The sequence below is a fragment of the Neodiprion pinetum genome, chromosome 2, assembly GCF_021155775.2.
Source record: "Neodiprion pinetum isolate iyNeoPine1 chromosome 2, iyNeoPine1.2, whole genome shotgun sequence".
NCBI classification, from domain to species: Eukaryota; Metazoa; Arthropoda; class Insecta; order Hymenoptera; family Diprionidae; genus Neodiprion; species Neodiprion pinetum.
Window position 1 is genome coordinate 23,567,236 of NC_060233.1, and position 18,502 is coordinate 23,585,737.

Genomic DNA, 18,502 nt, shown 5'->3' on the forward strand with positions numbered 1-18,502 from the left:
TTCAATTGATTTTCACGGAATATTTTTCTTTTTTTTGTCATATGAAAGAATTTTTTCTGAATACACATGAATTTCTAAATAATTTTCTGATTATTTTGAAATTTCCGTTTTCGAAAATTTGTATAAGCTGTATTTACGAAACTTCGTTCAATGACCGAAAATTTTTTAATTGTAATGTACAAGGTTTTTACGAAAAATTATCCAAAATATGCAATTTTTCCTCCATTTTAAAAAATTTTTAATTTTTGAAAACGGAAATTTCCAAATAATGATATGAAAAAAAAATTTATGTGTATACTGGAAAATAAAAACTTCATTCCACGCAACAAAAATAACATTCCCAAAAAAACTGTTAAATAATGTCTTGTTTAACCAATTTATTGATAACTTTTGGGCATTACTATTATTTAAATTTAATTTTCTTATCGTCTTTGTAGTGGTTAATTTTTTTTCGATACTTATCTTATCATAGAGTATCCAATATTGTCGACGTGACTCACTTTTGGTTAAGAATGTATAGCCAGTACATCCTTAATCAGACGTTCAGATGTAGATGCCGCTCACCGATTGGGCAATATTGTGCAGGATAAAATCAACACTCGGTCTGTATAATGCTTATCGTAAAATATCAGAATTGACACGAACGAGTTTTGGTATATTCAGTGATAATATCTACCATGCAAGAGACAGATTTCATACAAGCTAATTCTAATGCTTGAAATTCCAAGTGTCAGTATCGAAACTCAAGTTGTTAAACCTAGGATAAAAGTTTCTTGATAAAACGACCGCATGATAACAAACATGGGATATTTTTTTCTGGTATTAGTGCAGGTTATTGATTGAATTACATTTTCGAGGAATTTTTGAAAGCGTTACAGGCCTTACAGTAGCATTATCAATAGAAAATTAACAAAAGATTCACACAGATAATCAAAACAAACACTATATCGATAGTTAATCTGCAGATTGAAATAAAAAAATATGAAGTAGGTTTTGTAAAAGTCTTAAACTGATTCATATATGTATAGATCGTGAAAAATGGATATAAGAAAAGAAAAATGAATACCATATTATTTTCAGATACAGATATAAGTTTTAGTTAAGAATAACTCGATAAACGCTTGACTTTCATACTCTTTTCGTGATGAAATTCTCGTATAGACTATCAATTTCTTACCCGAATATAAATACATAATCATAGAAGTAACGAAGGATTGAAAAAAAATTGAATATTACATTTTTCATAGAGTTGTATGCAAAGCAGTACGACCTTCGGTAAAATCTAGACCATGTATTGACTTGTAAAATAAATTGTCATCAAAGAACAAAAAACCCTTCGTTCAATCGCGAGCTATACTCACCTTCTGATAGGTAAAATTTGGTTTTTCGATTTCAGATCAATCTACGATGAATTATCCTGGCCTTCTCTGCGCGAGGATACTTTTTTCTAAGGGGTCTCCAAAAACCAGTTCTAAACGGATGAATTTCCAAAATTTTTGAACGAAAATTTTATAAAATATTGTTCAAATATCCGTCCTTTATGTGCTTAAAGTTTTGAATAAACTAATTATTTCGTTATATGTTTAAAAAAAAATGAGAGAAAATGAGTTTTTTTGCCCTTCAAAACCGATGTAATCCCTTAAGCATCCAATCAAATCAAAATTGGTGAGAGTATGACAGTGAGACTCGTCAATTATGCAGAAATGCCGCAGCTTCAGTATGCAAATGCTTCGAAAAACGATACATTGACAACTGAGAGGGCCAACATGGTGTTTCATGATTTGATTCAAATAATATCGTATCTCGGAATTCGGTTGGGAACCGTAGTATCTCAGAACTTTGTTCAACAATATATCAACTCAACTTAAACTTTCACTAGAAAAAATTTTTGAGGCTACGTCATCACTGACTACATCTGCTTTTTAGTAAAATATTTGTGCTGGTCAATTTACAAAATATGATTAAGATTTGGTTACGTTCCAAAAAATATAACATATTTTATTGAAGCAGATTCGATTAAACACCCATCTTCAATATTAGCGACATCCATTTCAACGTGATGATTTATTAAGAATCATTATTAACCCTTTCATGCATACATATTTCGTCACGTGCGATTCGTTTGAAATTTCGCATTCATGGGCTCTTGGTGTACCTGATTATGAATGTCAATTTGAAATTCAAATATTTAAAATGGCGGAACTAACATGGCGGACAAACAAAAACAGCAAAAGGACGGATTTAAAAAAAAAATTCTATGAAATTTGTTGGTGTGTATTAAGTTTGTGTAGAAATTGGCACTCGGATTTTCATGGTAGATTAGCAAGAAGCGCTGTTTGGCATGGAAAATTACGAATTTTGACAATTTGTGTACGTGTGCTATTGTTGCAATATATAAATAAATTTTATATTTTTTTTAGACTCGGAAATATTTCGGGGACGATTTCGAACCAAAAAACTCAGCAGTTGTTAACAAAAAAGTAGATTAATAAATAAAAAGTTGCAAAAAAAAGATGGTTCGCTGGGTCTCTCAGCAACAATTAAAAAGCTACTCGGTAATTCACAGAAATAATGGAACACGCTTCGGGTGAAATTGTTTTAATTATACCCCAGCATTAATATACGATATGGGAGATGAATTTTAAATCTCAATCGCATTCTCTCAATCATCTACGAAGGCGGGAACAGTTTCCAGTGACTTAAATGACATCCGTAAGATAAAGACGCCAAAATGCGATGGATCTTATAGTCCCACCAAACTCAAACAGCGACAGCGAAGGAGGAAGTAGAGCAGGCTCTCCATTCCCCACCACTCCACACTCACCAACAACACCATGCATGCGTCAGCCAGTAACAATACCTTTTTGAGAATCATCAACGAAACTCTATGATAATCTGTTTCGAGCACGGGATCACGTGACCGATTTGAAAATATATTAAGAGAATCCATAGCATTTTTTCGTAAAACATTGGTTCCATTCAAAATTCTTTGTACTGTAATCCGATCGTTCTGATGTTAGCAAAGTGCGCTCTGATCAGCAAGGACCGATAAATTATTATATAAATTAGAAATCGAATACATTGCTAAATATAACCTCAAAGACCGTCTCGCAGCGTAGTAAATAGATGAAAGATCTGTACGAAATTTTCTGACTACAGTGCACTTTCTGACAGTGGCAAAATCATTTTACAATAAATTCCAAATCGATTCGGAAGTTTTCAAGACGAAATTATCTCGATTCTCGTAAATACTCCTTATCGGTCGCGTGATACCATGCTCAAAACATCTTGACTTGAGATGCAACGTTGTTGAATCGAATTCCCAAATCCAACGTTACGTTTTACAAATTCTAAATTCTGAAAATATAAACATGCTCTGTTAACAAATTCGACAGTACGAATTTTTCCGCTCATTGTTAGCCATTGTTATGTATCATTAGAAATTTTCTACTCCCGAACTCCGGTAATATTTGAGAGGAAATTATATCAAGAAAATGACACACCGAACAAGTTTGTGCAGAGCTTGAAGCGATGAAAAGGGTGCGGCATGGAGCGTGACTTAGTTGCGTCATCGCATCGGGTCAGGTCTGATTGGAAGGACACGCCATGCTCGAGGGTCAGATACCGTTTGGCCCAGCATAACAACCGACCGAGTCTTTTAAAGCTGGACTGTCGGATTGTCCACTACGGTGATAAAATTCCACGGACACTACATCATTTCGAGATTAACTCATCAAACAGACATACATAGTTAAGCGCGTAACAGTCCCTTCCTTTAGCTACAATGCCTGTCAAATACCCGTATCGGTATTGATTAAACAGTTTCTAACAACGATTGAGAGGCTGATAAGACCACTTATTGAGTGAGTCGATTTTTTTCGTCATCTTTCGCATCTACGAACTCTACCACGTTCCACGATGTACTACATATTATAGCCGTGTTAATCTTTTGAGTAATAGTGCTAAGTATTTTTACCACTTATATGATATCCATTTTTTGTATATTTAGAAAACTTTTCCACATATTTCTTTGCGGTTTTTTCCAATTTCTGATAGTATACTCATAGGTTTTCAATAGTCAAGAGTAATTATTGCAATATAATGTAAATTATTATTGTTAGAAACAAAATTGAAAAAAAAATCGTAAAAATTGAAGGGATAATTCATTTCCGAGAAAGTTACCCCTCTACGTATATACATGTTTTACATAAATTATGAGTTTTTGAGGTCGCTGATTACGAATCTAAAGTTGGCTTTTGAAAATTCAAGGTAGCAGATCCAATATGGAGCATGAATATTTCAAATTCGATCGAATCGGGAGAAAAAACTCTGTTCCGGAGTTTTTGGGGTCACTGATTAAAAATCTGAAATCAGATTTTGAAAATTCAGTGTGGCGAATCCTGTTAGCGACTCCGAAAACCCCTGGATACAGTTTTCTGACCGTATTGGATCAGATTTGAAATTTTCGTCTGCCATATTGGATCCGCAATCTTTAATTTTTGAAATCTGATTTCAGCGACTAATCGTAATTAGCTACCCCAAAAGGCACAAAATACTGTCATTCTATAAAAGTTGTCTCATCACTATAAAGCGTGACTCAAAGGGTTAATAGTTACACTAGATGCAGGATGTTCTTTTTGTTTGGAAGCAACGTTTTTTCCCGCTCCCACCAAAGAAAATTGTTGTACACTGCAAAAAAAAAAAAATCCTCGTGGACGTATATATATGAATATAACTTGTAGCTATTCAATTTTGCGAGGTGCGATGTTAGTGGCTAAGCTATTGACTTTACAACAGAAATTCATATACATAACACTTTCAGAAAAGACTTGATTAGCTGCAAAATGTTTCCATAACATGTGATAATAATTTGAAAAAGTCACATCTTTCCCATGTTATTCAAATGAGAAAACTTCGAATTCCAACGGTGACCTTTGACAGTTAGATTTGATAGATATCCGTTACTGTGTTTTTTTTTTTTTTTTTCTAGTAAGTTTCTCAGAAGAAAATGCTGTTTTTGAATAAAACACCATATCGTAAACAAATTCTCAAAGCATCCAAATCTTGAGCATGAAGATACGAATGATTTTTCTTACATCCGGCAGATGAAAATCAGTAAAAGAATAGTATATATTCGATATTGCGATTGAAATTGACAATGATTACTTTGGACTTTGCCAATAACATACTGGAACTATATGCTGTTTGTATTCAACTTATCATCAAGAGTTGTTCAAGCCTAACTGGCAAGTGACAATAAAGGTAAAATTAGTAGCGAATATGTGCAGGGCACGAACGTAATGCATTATCAATGCAAGTATCGTTTATTTCACCAACTGGCTTCTACACTGTTAAAAATGATTGTGAATTTACTACACATTTACTGTACACAAGAGGTGTAAATTTACAAATTCAGTGCAGCAACATAAATTACTATGCATTTGTTTGAAATTTACAACGAAAATTTTTGATTTTACTAAAATTTGTAAGAAAAACACAAAAAAGTAATTTGATTTCACTAAATTTTGTCATAAATTTATTGTGTTTGTAAATTGAATATACAGTAAATGTATGGTAAATTCACTGTTCCGTATCCAGATAAAACTTCTAATACAGTGTAAGAAGTTCCATACAGAAATTTTTAACAGTGTACGTACGATGATCTTAAAGATATCTGCATTAGACAAATTGAAACTTTTGGCCACGTATAACAGCTTTATACCATTCATCGTACGAAGTCTGACGCCATGATGAAATTTCATCGGTTGGAAATTTACAAGGTACGCATTTTTCAAAGAAATTTTTATCGCCCTTGCATCGTATTGTTAAATTTGTAATGTGAAGTGATAATAATTTGCACACGTAACGTGTAAATAAATCACAACATGTAGAATAAATAATGATTAAAGCTTACTTTTGCAACGTACTTTGAATTAGTACTATTTTATTGCATTATTAGTTGGCCTTGCAGTTTGATAAAGGAACATAAAATAATAAGAATATTTGATATTTCAATGACTAAAGTAGTTTAAAATATTTTTGTCTTTACAGTCTCACTCACGCAATTCTACTGTACTGTCAGTTTTATTTTGTCAAAGTAAGAGCGGAAATACTTGAATGAAATGATAAAAAATTTTGTACACGAAAAATAAGGCCTCAAGTTTTTGTGATTACCCACGACTCAAACTCGGTTTCAACATTTTCTTTGATCATGTGAAGCATCTTTTGTAATTTTTCGATTCTTAGTAGATTAAGTTGGATAGTAGTCCATTGTTTCTTTTTTTAACTTGCTTAACTATACTGAATGCAATATTCTCTTGGTTTCTTTGCTGTTCCTCTAATTTCTCTGCACCTTATGTCAACCCTTGTGCAATTTTGGTAGCTTGCAAATCTTTCATTGCAAATGGAAAAATAAAACTAACATTTTGTAATCTTTAGTAATTCCATCACGAATAGGAACATAAGCTTCTCGAAGTTCTCCAGTTGGTGTAGTTGAAAAACAGCAGCAACTTCGATATATCTCTGAATTGCAAGCTGAAATTTTCGACATAATAGTTAACCTAACGTGGCCAATTTGCTACTCTAATCCGATTGAACAGTTAATAAGGCCTAAATTCACTAAAGCATCAGATATTTTTTAAATAAATATCTAATATTATCGTATTTGGTCAAGCGAATGTAATATACCTACATTTAATTTTATAATATTCTATTTAAAAGTGAACATAATGTGCATTTAATGTTAGAATATTCCGTTTAAAAGTGTTTGATGCATTTTTTTCAAATCGTTCCAAACGTTTTCAAAGATAAGTTTCAGTGAATAATATAATAATTATTTCATCTTGCAGTGTAAGTTACCAAATTATCATTTGAATGATCATTTTTTGTTTTTTCAGTTATATCAATGACTAAAGTTTAAATTTTACATTAGTATAAATTTTAATTACAACACTTCCCATGTACAGTTGCTTGTTTCAATATTCATGTATCGCATGACACTTTTTTGACCATATTTTAATCATTTATTGCATCCCTTTCTTCAAGTCTTCAACTTTGTTCATGAATTATTCTATACTTTGCGTTGTTCGCATGTCTCGTGATCAACCATTTCAACTTTTGATATTCGCCAGAGGATATAGCGGATTAAATTCAGGTTACCACTCGGTTTATTGTCACATGTGATTGCAGGATTACCGTTTCATTTTCATCCATAATCAACATGAACGTAACTTCATTATCATAGATTCGACGAGTTGATCGCCCCAATTATGATAGCAAGATTACCATAGATTTATGTTGTGCTTCATTCTGCAGCCTATCTTATACAATATTATACCTCTTGTTTGAGCCTGTGCTTTCCACCAGAATCTTTCGACGCCAATTGTTTTACTCAGATTGCAAGCTTCTAAACCTAACCTAACCTGCGTTTTTGGCGCCACAGTATTGCGTACGCAGCGCACACATGTAGTAGTTTCACACAGTTTCCAATATCCACGTGTAAGGAAAATTTTCGACAAGTTCATATTGCATTTTCCCTGACTAATTTAATCTTTACATTGAGCCTGTAACCTATTTTTGTGTTACTGCGGTTTTTTGGGGAACGACGCAGACATTATTTTTAATCAGCCTGTTATAACTTAACAGAATCAAGCGCAATATTAAAAAATCCCGTTTTTTGCCTGATGCATTTGAAATCAATATCAATTAATTGCACCAAATTTCGAAATCAGTTCGACAAAACGTTGATAACCAATCAACGCATAAATAACATGGAACATTGAACCTGACGCGTTCGATTCGATTGGACACGTACGTTTCAAGATTGGACTATACATGTTTGGAAGTTAGGGTGCAGATCAGCAGCAAAAAATAACAATACTACATACTATGGTAATTTTTACACGTAAAAGTGTTTTATGAATCAATAATCATCACCCAATTTATCGTTATAAAAGATTTCGGTGTTGGCTATTTGTTGCAATGTGTATAAACGAGAAAATATATTCACAGTGGATAAGATTTGAATGTTGACTATATATAATCTCTGGTGAACCAGCCAACAAAAACGATGGAAATCTATGAAAACTGATTCGGATGAAAGAGCATGATACAGTTATGCTAATTAGTAGAGCCCCGCTGAGCTTTTGATTGCCAATACAGAATCAATAAGAGTTAACCGTTCTCAATCGGATCTTAACCTTTATCGGATAGAATCGTGTTGAAATACTTGTACTCTGCATGAAGCGATGGAATCCGATAGAAATATTAATGAATTCAATTTTGAATCAAATTTCGATAAGACAGACTTTTGATAAGAAATATCTCAAACAAAAATCCAATTAAAGCCAACGGAAAGTTTTTATTGCTTTGAATTATTTCTTTGAATCAGGGGCTCTTTTAAAATCTGGCAGAATAAACAAAAAGATATAAATGTATTAAATAATAGCGTTGAAATGAACCGTAACGTTACAACGTTGCAACCTATTTTGTTATCACAAATACCATTTCATATTGTGAAATATTCATGATCTGAGAGTTTCTGGATCAAAAAGAAATATGAAGAAGGCGTGAAGTTAGATCCAAAAAAATATTTTTCCGTACCGGTACATATTTAAGAAAGTTATGTACCTCGGTTTTTTAACGGCCCTACGTTCTTAATCGGATACTGAAGTACCCGATAGTAAGCGGCTGAACTTTTATCAACCATATCATTTTATATCACGTGCAGTAATTCCAGTGACGAACACCTAAGAACGAGTTGAAATAGGAGTCTGAGAAAGTGATAACACTAGACGTTCACCGCCCCGGTGTGATAAAACATAAAATATCTTACACTTGAACCCCTTCTTCGTGCCTGTCACGTGTCGTTCAGATTAGTTGTACAAGCCTGGACCTACACCTACCTGGGTGAGCAGTTTACCATCCGTGTATTGCAAGCTACATTGGATAAGAGCGGGAGTCGGGAGCATCGCTCGCTAAATTGCAGAGTCTAACGACGTGCCACCAGGCGGCAGCCTTTCCCACATACAATAAAGCGCTCCGATTTTATGAACCGAGACGCATCGCGTGGCTCTATCATCCTTGTCTTTGGGGAGCATAGTGTTCAATGACCGTATAGTGAGGGCACTGATGCTGAAACCATAAACAAAAATATAACCGCATCCGTTAGGTTTGCCATACGGTGACTTTGACGGGATGCAATTTTTGCAAGCCTCTTTACTTTAACAAGGGGCTGTTCATCCAGTGACCGTTCAAAAGGATTCATCCAGATTTGATAATTTGAAGAATCATGAGGGAGTCCCGGTTCAAAATTGATGTGAATGTTAAGGTAACAGATGCGCATGTCAATATGATTAATATTTGCCTGTGGCACTTGTTGGAATCTGAAAACCCTGGACTTTGTACGGGTAGCCCAATCTGAACATACTATTTTTTGTCTAGTAATCTTTCGAAAAAGATACCGCTGAATGCATAATGGCAATTTTTCGGTTTACCCCTAGTAAATCTGACTATCAATTGACAGTAAAGAAGCCTACGATTTTCCGTAAGACAGAAACGAACAAACCGGTTGGTATTTAAGTAACAGACAGAATGTATCAAGAGTGGTGCGATGGAACAAAATTTCAAGTAAAATTTTTGATTTCCAGATCGATAGTATTTTGTATAAGATCGAGTTTCTCTCCCTCGACAGACACAAAATTCTCTGGTCTTATTTTCGAAATTCCTTAATAGTCCAGTCATTATATACTTTGATCTACGGATAATTATTTAGTGAATTTTTTTTTTCACAGCTGTCTCGGGGGGGTCGCTGGGAGTGTAAATTCAAAATGACGACCAAACCATGCGTAAGCGTATATTCGAAAAATGGTTTTTTAGGTTAAACGGTTTTTCTTGAATAACTCGGCCGGTTTTGATTTTACAGAAAAGCCGTGAGGACAAAAGTTGTATACATTTTGATTATCTACAATTTTAGTTCGTATAGTTTTTCTTCTAGGATCAAGATTTTTGGCATTAAACCTGAAAAAAGCGACAAATTCGAAATATTTCCATTATCTCGTTTATTTTCAACTTAACGGCATACATGAATAGCAACAAACTTGTTGAGAATCAAATCCTGAACAACTTCGGTCCCCACCTTTTTTTCCAAAAATCGATATTATCCGAATTTAACCCGAAAATATGTACCATATTATATTCGAAAATATATTCTATATAATCATATTATATATTTAGTATTTCGAAATATTCGCATTATCTCCTTTTTTTTGTCAATTTTACAGGTACAATCAATAGGGCAAAAGTTGTATAGAATGCAATTTCTGAAAATTTGGGCCTCTACCTGTTTTTCCAAGAATCGATATTAAACGTCGTGGGATTCGATAGACGTTTACGCTTTGTTTCTCCATGGTTGGCGTACGACCTTAAATATCGATTTTTGGAAAAAAAAGGTAAGAACCGAAATTGTTCAGAATTTGATTCTCTACATCTTTGGTCGTCGTTATTTGTGCCGTAAAGTTGAAAATAAACGAGATAATGGAAATATTTCGAATTTGTCGCTTTTTTCAGGTTTAATTCCAAAAATCTTGATCCTAGAAGAAAAACTGTAAGGACTAAACTTGTAGAAAATCAAAATTTATACAACTTTTGTTATCACGGTTTTTCTGTAAAATCAAAACCGGCCGAGTTATTCATTCAAGAAAAACCATTTTAACCTAAAAAACCATTTTTCGAATATAAGCATAAGCATGATTTGGTCGCCATTTTGAATTTACACTCCCAGTGACCCCCCCGAGACAGCTGTGAAAAAAAATTCACTAAATAATTATTCGTGGGTTGGGTCGGTTTTTTGCCGTTAATGTATAAGTTTTCCCTGTGCGTGCGAACCCTTTAGAGATCTCTTGACGAATATGAAGTGCCAAACTCACACAAGTCAAGAAGTCGCTATTTGCGCATATGCCATAATCTAATTGTCTGTGCAATCTCTTGTCAAAAACTAGTACATTATGTAGTTTTTATAAGCACTAGTGCTCGTAAAAACCACAAGGTGGTCGAGTTATTGACGTAGGTAGCGCAGAAAGTTAATTAACTTCACTGAACTAACATTTTAAAACCGCCTGCGACTGCGCGATCTATGCCTGATGCCGTAATTCATTTTTTATCATAAAATAACTCTCATTGCTAATCCTAAACGAGAGTAAATTGTTTGAAATTCTTTTTTACAACTAGTATAAAATTATTCAGTTGTGTAAATGAATGATTTTAACAAAATTAGTATTTTTAAGGTATTCGTTTCATTTTGGGAAAAATGTACCGACTTCATGCATAGTTTTTTAGATCCAGATCTGAATATCTGTCACCGTAATCATTAAAATATTTTCAACAATTGTTCGTTTAGAATTTCCGATATGGTTTTTTGTGACAGGTTAAAATGAGGCGAGAAACTGAGGACTTGCTTTTTATTAGAAATAAAGTTTCATATATCGGGCTTTCCCCGCCAACTTAGTAAAACGCTTGACCATGACAACTTTTCATTTCATAAAAGACTTCACCCATGATAGTACCGTACCTGAAAACTTGGTCTTTACCCAATGAATTTTTAAACCCATCTCTAAAACACCTAATTTGATTTTTGTGAATCAAGTAAACAAACATTCCGTTTTCGAGATAAAACATTTTTATGCAAGATTCAGAGAAAAGGTTCGGTTTTTTTTTTAAATCGTTTTTCTAATTTTTCAAACCCTTATCACTGTTTTCATACCTGTTCAAAAACGATTTTAATACATATTGAAACTTCGGTTCTTTTATTAATTTTAAAATTTTTTTTTCATGTCCTAAAACACATCTACGACTTTTCGAATACAATTTTATAATAGACTTTGAACAGACACGAAAATTGAAAAACCGATTGAAAAAATTATAAAAACGTTTCAAAAAATAGAAAAATATTTCCGTCCATTTTGAATCTTGCGTGAAGATGTTTTATTTTGAAAACTTAGTGTTTTTTTCTTGGTTAACAAAAATCAATTTAGGTGTTTTGAGATGGGTTAGAAAATTCATAAGGTAAAGGCGAGTGATTAAAAAAATTTGCGTTTTCTTTTAAGGTTTTCAGGCGTCGTACTAACTTAGAAAAAATCCTTGATGAAATCAAAACATGTTATGGTGAACCGTTTACTGAACTGGCGTGGAAATCCCCATACATTTTGGCGCTTATCTTCTACTGGATAATAATAGTCTGATAGAAAGAAACTTCGGCTGATTATTTTAAATTAACTTTAGAGGAATTGTGTCATGTGCATGTGTTGTCGTTCATGAGCTACAGTAGGTGTAATAATTACGCAATGTATCTAGTTATGTACATACGTAGAGGTGCACGATTCAGCTTACTACCATTCACGACACATACCGAACGTATATGGTTGATTCCGCCAATTATGAGTAAGTCACCAGGTCTGCAAAAATTCTATTTGGCTGTAATTTCTGTATATCATCATGTGTATTAAGATATGAAAGTTCGCCAAATTTTACACCTTTAGGCCTTACCGCTTACGAGAAACACATTGATGGATTTTTTACTTTTTTTCGCTCGCATATTTTACCTTGAATTTGCAGCACCTGTTGCTGTAGAGAAAAAAAGTAGACCACGTTTTTTTTGTTGTAAAAAAACCGTCTGATCTTTCCAAATTTTAAATTCATTATCGAATAGATCGTCAGCAACAGCAAGAATATACCGATTTTTTTGAAAAAAATAGCTTTTTTTCAAGATTCCACTAAGAAAAAAAAAGAAAGTATTTTGATGATTCCATTGAAAAACTTGGAATTTTTACGGAAGGACTCTAGATTTTCATAGTGCGGTGACGGAGGAATCGGGTCTGAGCTTAATTTGTATAAAACTTTTACACATCGTGAGATTGAACCAGCCTTCCCGAAGGTGTTACCTTTAACATTTGGAAAAATTTGATTTGTGTCATTACTACTTACAACAAATTTATTGATAACTCTCATACTTTCTTACTCATTATCTTGAAAGTAAACATTTAGTTTGTAGTATACCTTGAAAAACACTTGTTTTTCGAAAGAAGCGTTTTTTCGGTACTGACGATCTATCCAAAACTGGATTAAAAATTTGGAAAGATCAGACTTTTCTAGATAAAAAAAAACAAAAAAAATAAACAAAGTGGACCAGATTTTTTTTTCCTACAACAATAGGTGCTGAAACTTCGAAGTAAGACATGCAATCGAAAAAAGTCAAAACTTTATCAACGTCTTTCTCGTAAACGGTAAGGCCTAGATGTGTAAAATTTGGGAAATTTTCATATTTCAAAACACGTGATGATACACCGAAATTACAGTCGATTAGAATTTTTCAGACCTAGCGGCTTACGTATCATTGTCGGAATCAGTCATATTATTGTATATAGTATACATACTTGTTGCGTACCACAAAATGTAGGGCAGGAGCCTAGCGCATGACATATACCTGTATTACGTATATACATAATACGTGTCATATATCTTCAGGCTACGTAATCGCACCTATATGTGAGTACTTTTCGCTCAAGTCGAAAGGGTACTGAACTTTGACTCTTAGATCAAATTTGAAAATATTTTTTGTGGTACTTTTTTCGCCGGAAAATTATATTTCTTCTTTACACTTATGGATCTTGACTAATCAATTATAAAAAATATCTTAGAACTGCCAATTGATAACTTGAGTAACATCGTAAACAATGACGGGGGATTTTCGATTTGAATCCCTAAATTGGGGATTATAAAAATACGTCACTTTGATTTGGACTTTCCGTTTTGTGTTTTTTCGCGAAAATAAAAAATGGACGAAAACACGGCAACTTTTTACCCTTGATTCAGTTTAGGGCAAATTTTTTATTAATCTCTCATTAGGATTTACTGCAATAAATCTGACTGTTGCACAAATAATTTTCAAACTTGTCAATTCTATTTGATTTCGTCTGCTCTGATTGAAATTGTCAGCATTTAACGAATAAAATTTGCAAAAAGATTAATTCCCATTTTTTACTTTTTAGAAAAATTTACTCAATTTCTGTGCAAAGAATTACAATTAGAACCATTCCAAATAGACGTAACTGATATTTTAAAAATTCTGCAACTAATCATTTATTTCATTTCAGAAGGTCCTAATTAGAACATTAAGAATATATCAAAAAAATTTAACTCATTTATTTTCGCTAATTTTTTCCAAAAAAAGAATTACAAACAGAAAAAAGAGGTATTTTCGGATGTTTATTTTTTTTTTTTAAAGAACCTTCAGTAAAAATTAAGATTTCATATCGAGACCATTTTTTTTAGAGAGACTGATCTTTCAGAAAAGAAATTTCTCTAGTTGATAATTGGTAATTGTTTGAAATTCTTGATAATTAATTAGTCAATATCAATAAGTGTGATAAAAATTGTTTGAGATATAATTTTACGTTGAAAAACAGTAATTCGACAAAAATAATGGGGTTAATTCGAGGGTAGAAATTGTGAACGCTTTTGACTTTCGCGAGAATTACCCATATGTGAGACGCAGTACTTGTATAGATTATACGATTGTATGAACGACGTAATCATGGCTTGCGGTCAAAGACACTCCGCGAGTTTGCCACTGTGCATTTTTACGCAATCGAAAAGAATTGGCAAGTGCATTACGCATATTTTTACGCCCGAGCGAATACGTTAGTAGCAGATGTGGTTGATTCTCGAAACGTTAGTAAAACGACATATTTTCAAAAATAATCGTTGTTTCGCTAATTTAGGAGAATTTGAAATCTAGTAGATTACAGGATAAAGAAATCCAAACATATACGTATGCTCATATTTTGGAAACGAGATTCGTTTGAAGCCATATTTGAGTTATAAAAAAGTGATTTTTGGAAGGCTGAACATAGTAACGTTAACGCAACGAAACGTTATGGACAAAATAGTTATTTTACAAATTTAGAAGGACTTTCAAAGAGTTCACTTTTCAAAATATGAACATGTTTTCTATGTTATTATTTACTAGCTGAATTTTCGAAAATCCTAAGGGACCGAGTAACTATTTTTTCTGAACATACATCGTTAAACTAACGTTACTAACTTTATCCTCATAAATGAATTTGGGTGACACGAGACACTGTTCTTAGTGCGAAAGTGCCAATAAGATTTGAAGCTCTATCACATTTCCAGTTTCAAAACGGCTGTTCATAACTCCGTCATTTTTCGAAATATTCAAAATCAAATATTAGGCATCCCAACATTGCGTGATCGTGCCTTGTACAAAAAAGCAAGGATTTTTTTTTTGGCTAAAACCGGTTAGTTTACTATCATTTCTGATTCGTACCATCGTATAAGATTAGTTTTTTCTAATAACTATTTACGGATTCCCATCGTATTTTCAACGGATTTCTGTAAACGTATGATAGAGATATTTAAAATCTTGCTTATCGACTTCAATGACAAACGAAAATGTGTATAGATGATTCATTCACGACGTTCAAGCATTCGCGTAATTGGTTTGACCAAAGAAGTTGTAAATTTCTCGGAGTAAACGTATTTCGCTAGTATGAACAATGTTGGTGAAACAAAATGGCCGTATTCAAACCTGTGTTGTATAAAATATCATTTGTGCTACGGGTGGGAGGTTTTTTTTACTCTTGGTGTTTGTTTTACTCGTCTGTGACTCGTACTGCAAACTCCACACACGGGTGAAAAACAAAACGCTATTGCTGTTAGATATATTTTTAATTCCCCGAAGATCAACAACTCTCACTGCTGGGATTCTTTTTCCTGTGCAGGGATCTTTGAAGTGTATATTTAATTTTAAGTAATTTATGTATTCGGGGGCAGCAATAGTTGGCAAACTCGTTCTTTTCAGGCTAAGCGAAAGTTTACAACACGAGTCGTAGGTAAGCCGAAGACGAGTATTGCAAAAACGCGAGGCGAAAAGACATTTAGATTCTTCTTGCACACGATTCTTTATACATATAACAAGAGTATGTTACGCATTCTTTCACGCAGCACGAAATTGAGGTTAGGGTCGCGTAATGTCAGATTTGTTCGCGACAGCGCATCATGCGCGTAGTAGAGAAATGACTATTTTTAACTTCTAGGAGTCGAAAGTCGTATTTTCAATACTACGCGCATGTGCATTCTCAGACTCATTCATCGTCACCGGTACTTTGTGTACGGAAAACTCGCATAATAACGCGTAAATCATGTTCGCGTTCTATAAAAGGTACTTTTAAACAGTGATATTGACGTAGAAAAATCTAGCATAAATAGCCTCTAACCAGCAGCTATTTGCACTTTTATGGCACACCCAGGTAATAGAGAAGAAGCAATTTAAAAGACAATTCACCATTCAACTAGAATTTCGAGTCTGGATTCTAGACGTCCAATTTTGATTTCTTACAGGTAATTAATAAAAGAGAAAATAGTTTTATTACATAAAGTTTGCTTTCTATTTCAACGTGCTGCTACCTGCTGCTTATACAATTAACCAAAAACTTCAGGACTCATTTATCAACGTAAAAAAGACAAAAGTAAACTTTAAAAGAAATAAATAAAGATTTACGTTATTATTTGATGCATAGAATCAAAATTTATTCATTTAAATGTAAACGCGGAAGTATATATTTTTTTTTTGACCTGCGTAATCGGCAAACTGCTGTTATGAAATTGCGTTATCGAGAACAATTCTCTATCGATGCGTTCGAGTACTTCGCAATGTCCCTCTCGCACTATTCCCTTAACCCACGTATTATTTTATCGACCGTCACCGGATGCTTTAAACATTCTTTGCACAGTAGGTCCACGCCCATTTTTCTCGCGAATTGAATCTCCCTTGCATCACAGGTTATGTAGGGACGGAAACGTGTTGCTAATAATAGTAACTAAAGACTTAATTGTCGAGAGGTCCAACTCGTGGCGCAATCGTTTCCCGGATGAAAATAAACTATCTCTCTCGTTTGTAGGAACAAGAGAACCCAGAGAGTAAAATATCTCGATCGTGTCAGTGGCGAAATCGCGACGTATACTGTGCCATATTTTATATCGCATGTTTACGAGTTGCATCAGAACCATGGTCACGTCTTCCTTATCCTTTAACTCCGTCTGTATCTCTTTGTGTCTTATATCGAATAATTTATCACTACAGTTATTCCAGTCACTCATTATTCAGTTTATAAGTTCAAGAGCAAACTCATGGGTCAAACGGGCGGCTCCTCGATGTCGACGCAGGTCAAACGGGTAGCCTAATCTACTCGTCGTTTCGTGAATTGCAACTGGGTTGCGAAGAAGGGGGGGGGGGGGGGGGGGGGGATAGAAATACTGCGGCGGAAAAGCGGCAAAAATATGTAAGAGCGATGTGGAAAAGAGGCAGCAGGTTGACCTTGTTTGGAAAAATACAACAATAAAGAGACGAAAAACGGAAAAATAGGTCTGGATTAAAAATATTCGGGATGTTTAGGGCTGCATTTTTGTGTACAGAGATTTCCGACCCTCAGGAACTCAAATCTGAATTTATTTTTGAGCGGCATAATCGGTGTTTTGAGAAAACAGCAAAATTTTACATTTTTTGCGTTTTCCTCGAAAACTGCTATCAAATAGGCGAAAAATAACTTGACCATCGTGTGGAGTGAAAAATTCTACATCGAATTATGTCCTCAAATGTCGGAAACGGAGTCGGATTAACAAATTAAGAAACAAGAAATTATTTCATCGAAATTCCTCAGATGCCAGATACACATATAAGTAGAATTTCTTATTTTTTTTTAATTATACTAATCTAACGCCGATTCCGACACATGAGGACATATTTCGATGTAGAATTTTGTGCTCTACACGATGGTCAAGTTATTTTTCAATTATGGGTAGCAGGTGTGAGCAGACAAACTACTCGATTCTGGAATTGAAACAGATGATGACAGTCGTAAACGATGGATAATACTTCTAAATAGACGTGTGAAAGTGGCCTTACTGCATGATGTAGCATATAACGCGACGCTGTAAAAGAGTCGACTGGATCGTATGAATGAAGGGGAAAGAACTGTAAAATTTATTTTACAGTGTTATTTACGCCCAACATAGTCTACACGAATGCAACAACGTCCTCACCGTGTAATAAGAATAAATCTGATCGAATTCTAATATCGCAAGCTAAGATACCAACAATTAGAGAAAACGTTGTGTAATCAAAATGTTTGAAATGATTAAATTCTAGTGTTTTAGATGCAATTCTGATGTTTTCTGGCTTATTTTGTTCATCATAAAGATTTCCAAAAATCGTCCCAGCAACAGTTTTACAAATAATTTTACCTCCAGAGTGGATAAAAATAGCTTGGTGTAATCATTGTACAACGGATGGTTGTCGCTATTACATTTCCGCGTTGAAAAATATACACTAATGTAAGATTTAGTTTGAATGTTCATCAGATGATTTGTTGAGACCTACAGCCCAAAAGCATTAGCATTCGATTAGGAAAAAAAAAAAAAGGTTCAGATT

The 18,502-nt window shown here is 33.9% G+C and overlaps 1 protein-coding gene and 1 non-coding gene across 6 annotated transcripts in view; one reads left to right on the plus strand and one right to left on the minus strand.

Annotated features, from left to right (window-relative positions):
- The window catches only part of Vha100-2 (V-type ATPase subunit a family protein Vha100-2), a 76,815-nt gene that overhangs the window by 47,035 nt on the left and 11,278 nt on the right, over window positions 1-18,502 (minus strand). Inside the window, exon 1 of one of the 5 annotated variants that reach the window (XM_046613226.2) lies at window positions 16,648-16,665. The exons of the other annotated variants lie outside the window; for them this stretch is intronic. The gene's annotated coding sequence lies outside the window, so the exon portion shown is untranslated. Of the gene's footprint in view, window positions 1-16,647; window positions 16,666-18,502 lie in introns of those variants that run through there. 5 annotated transcript variants of the gene reach the window in all.
- Window positions 9,075-9,212, plus strand: LOC124213484 (U4atac minor spliceosomal RNA). Its single transcript, XR_006881890.1, has one exon. It is a non-coding gene; the product is annotated as a U4atac minor spliceosomal RNA (small nuclear RNA).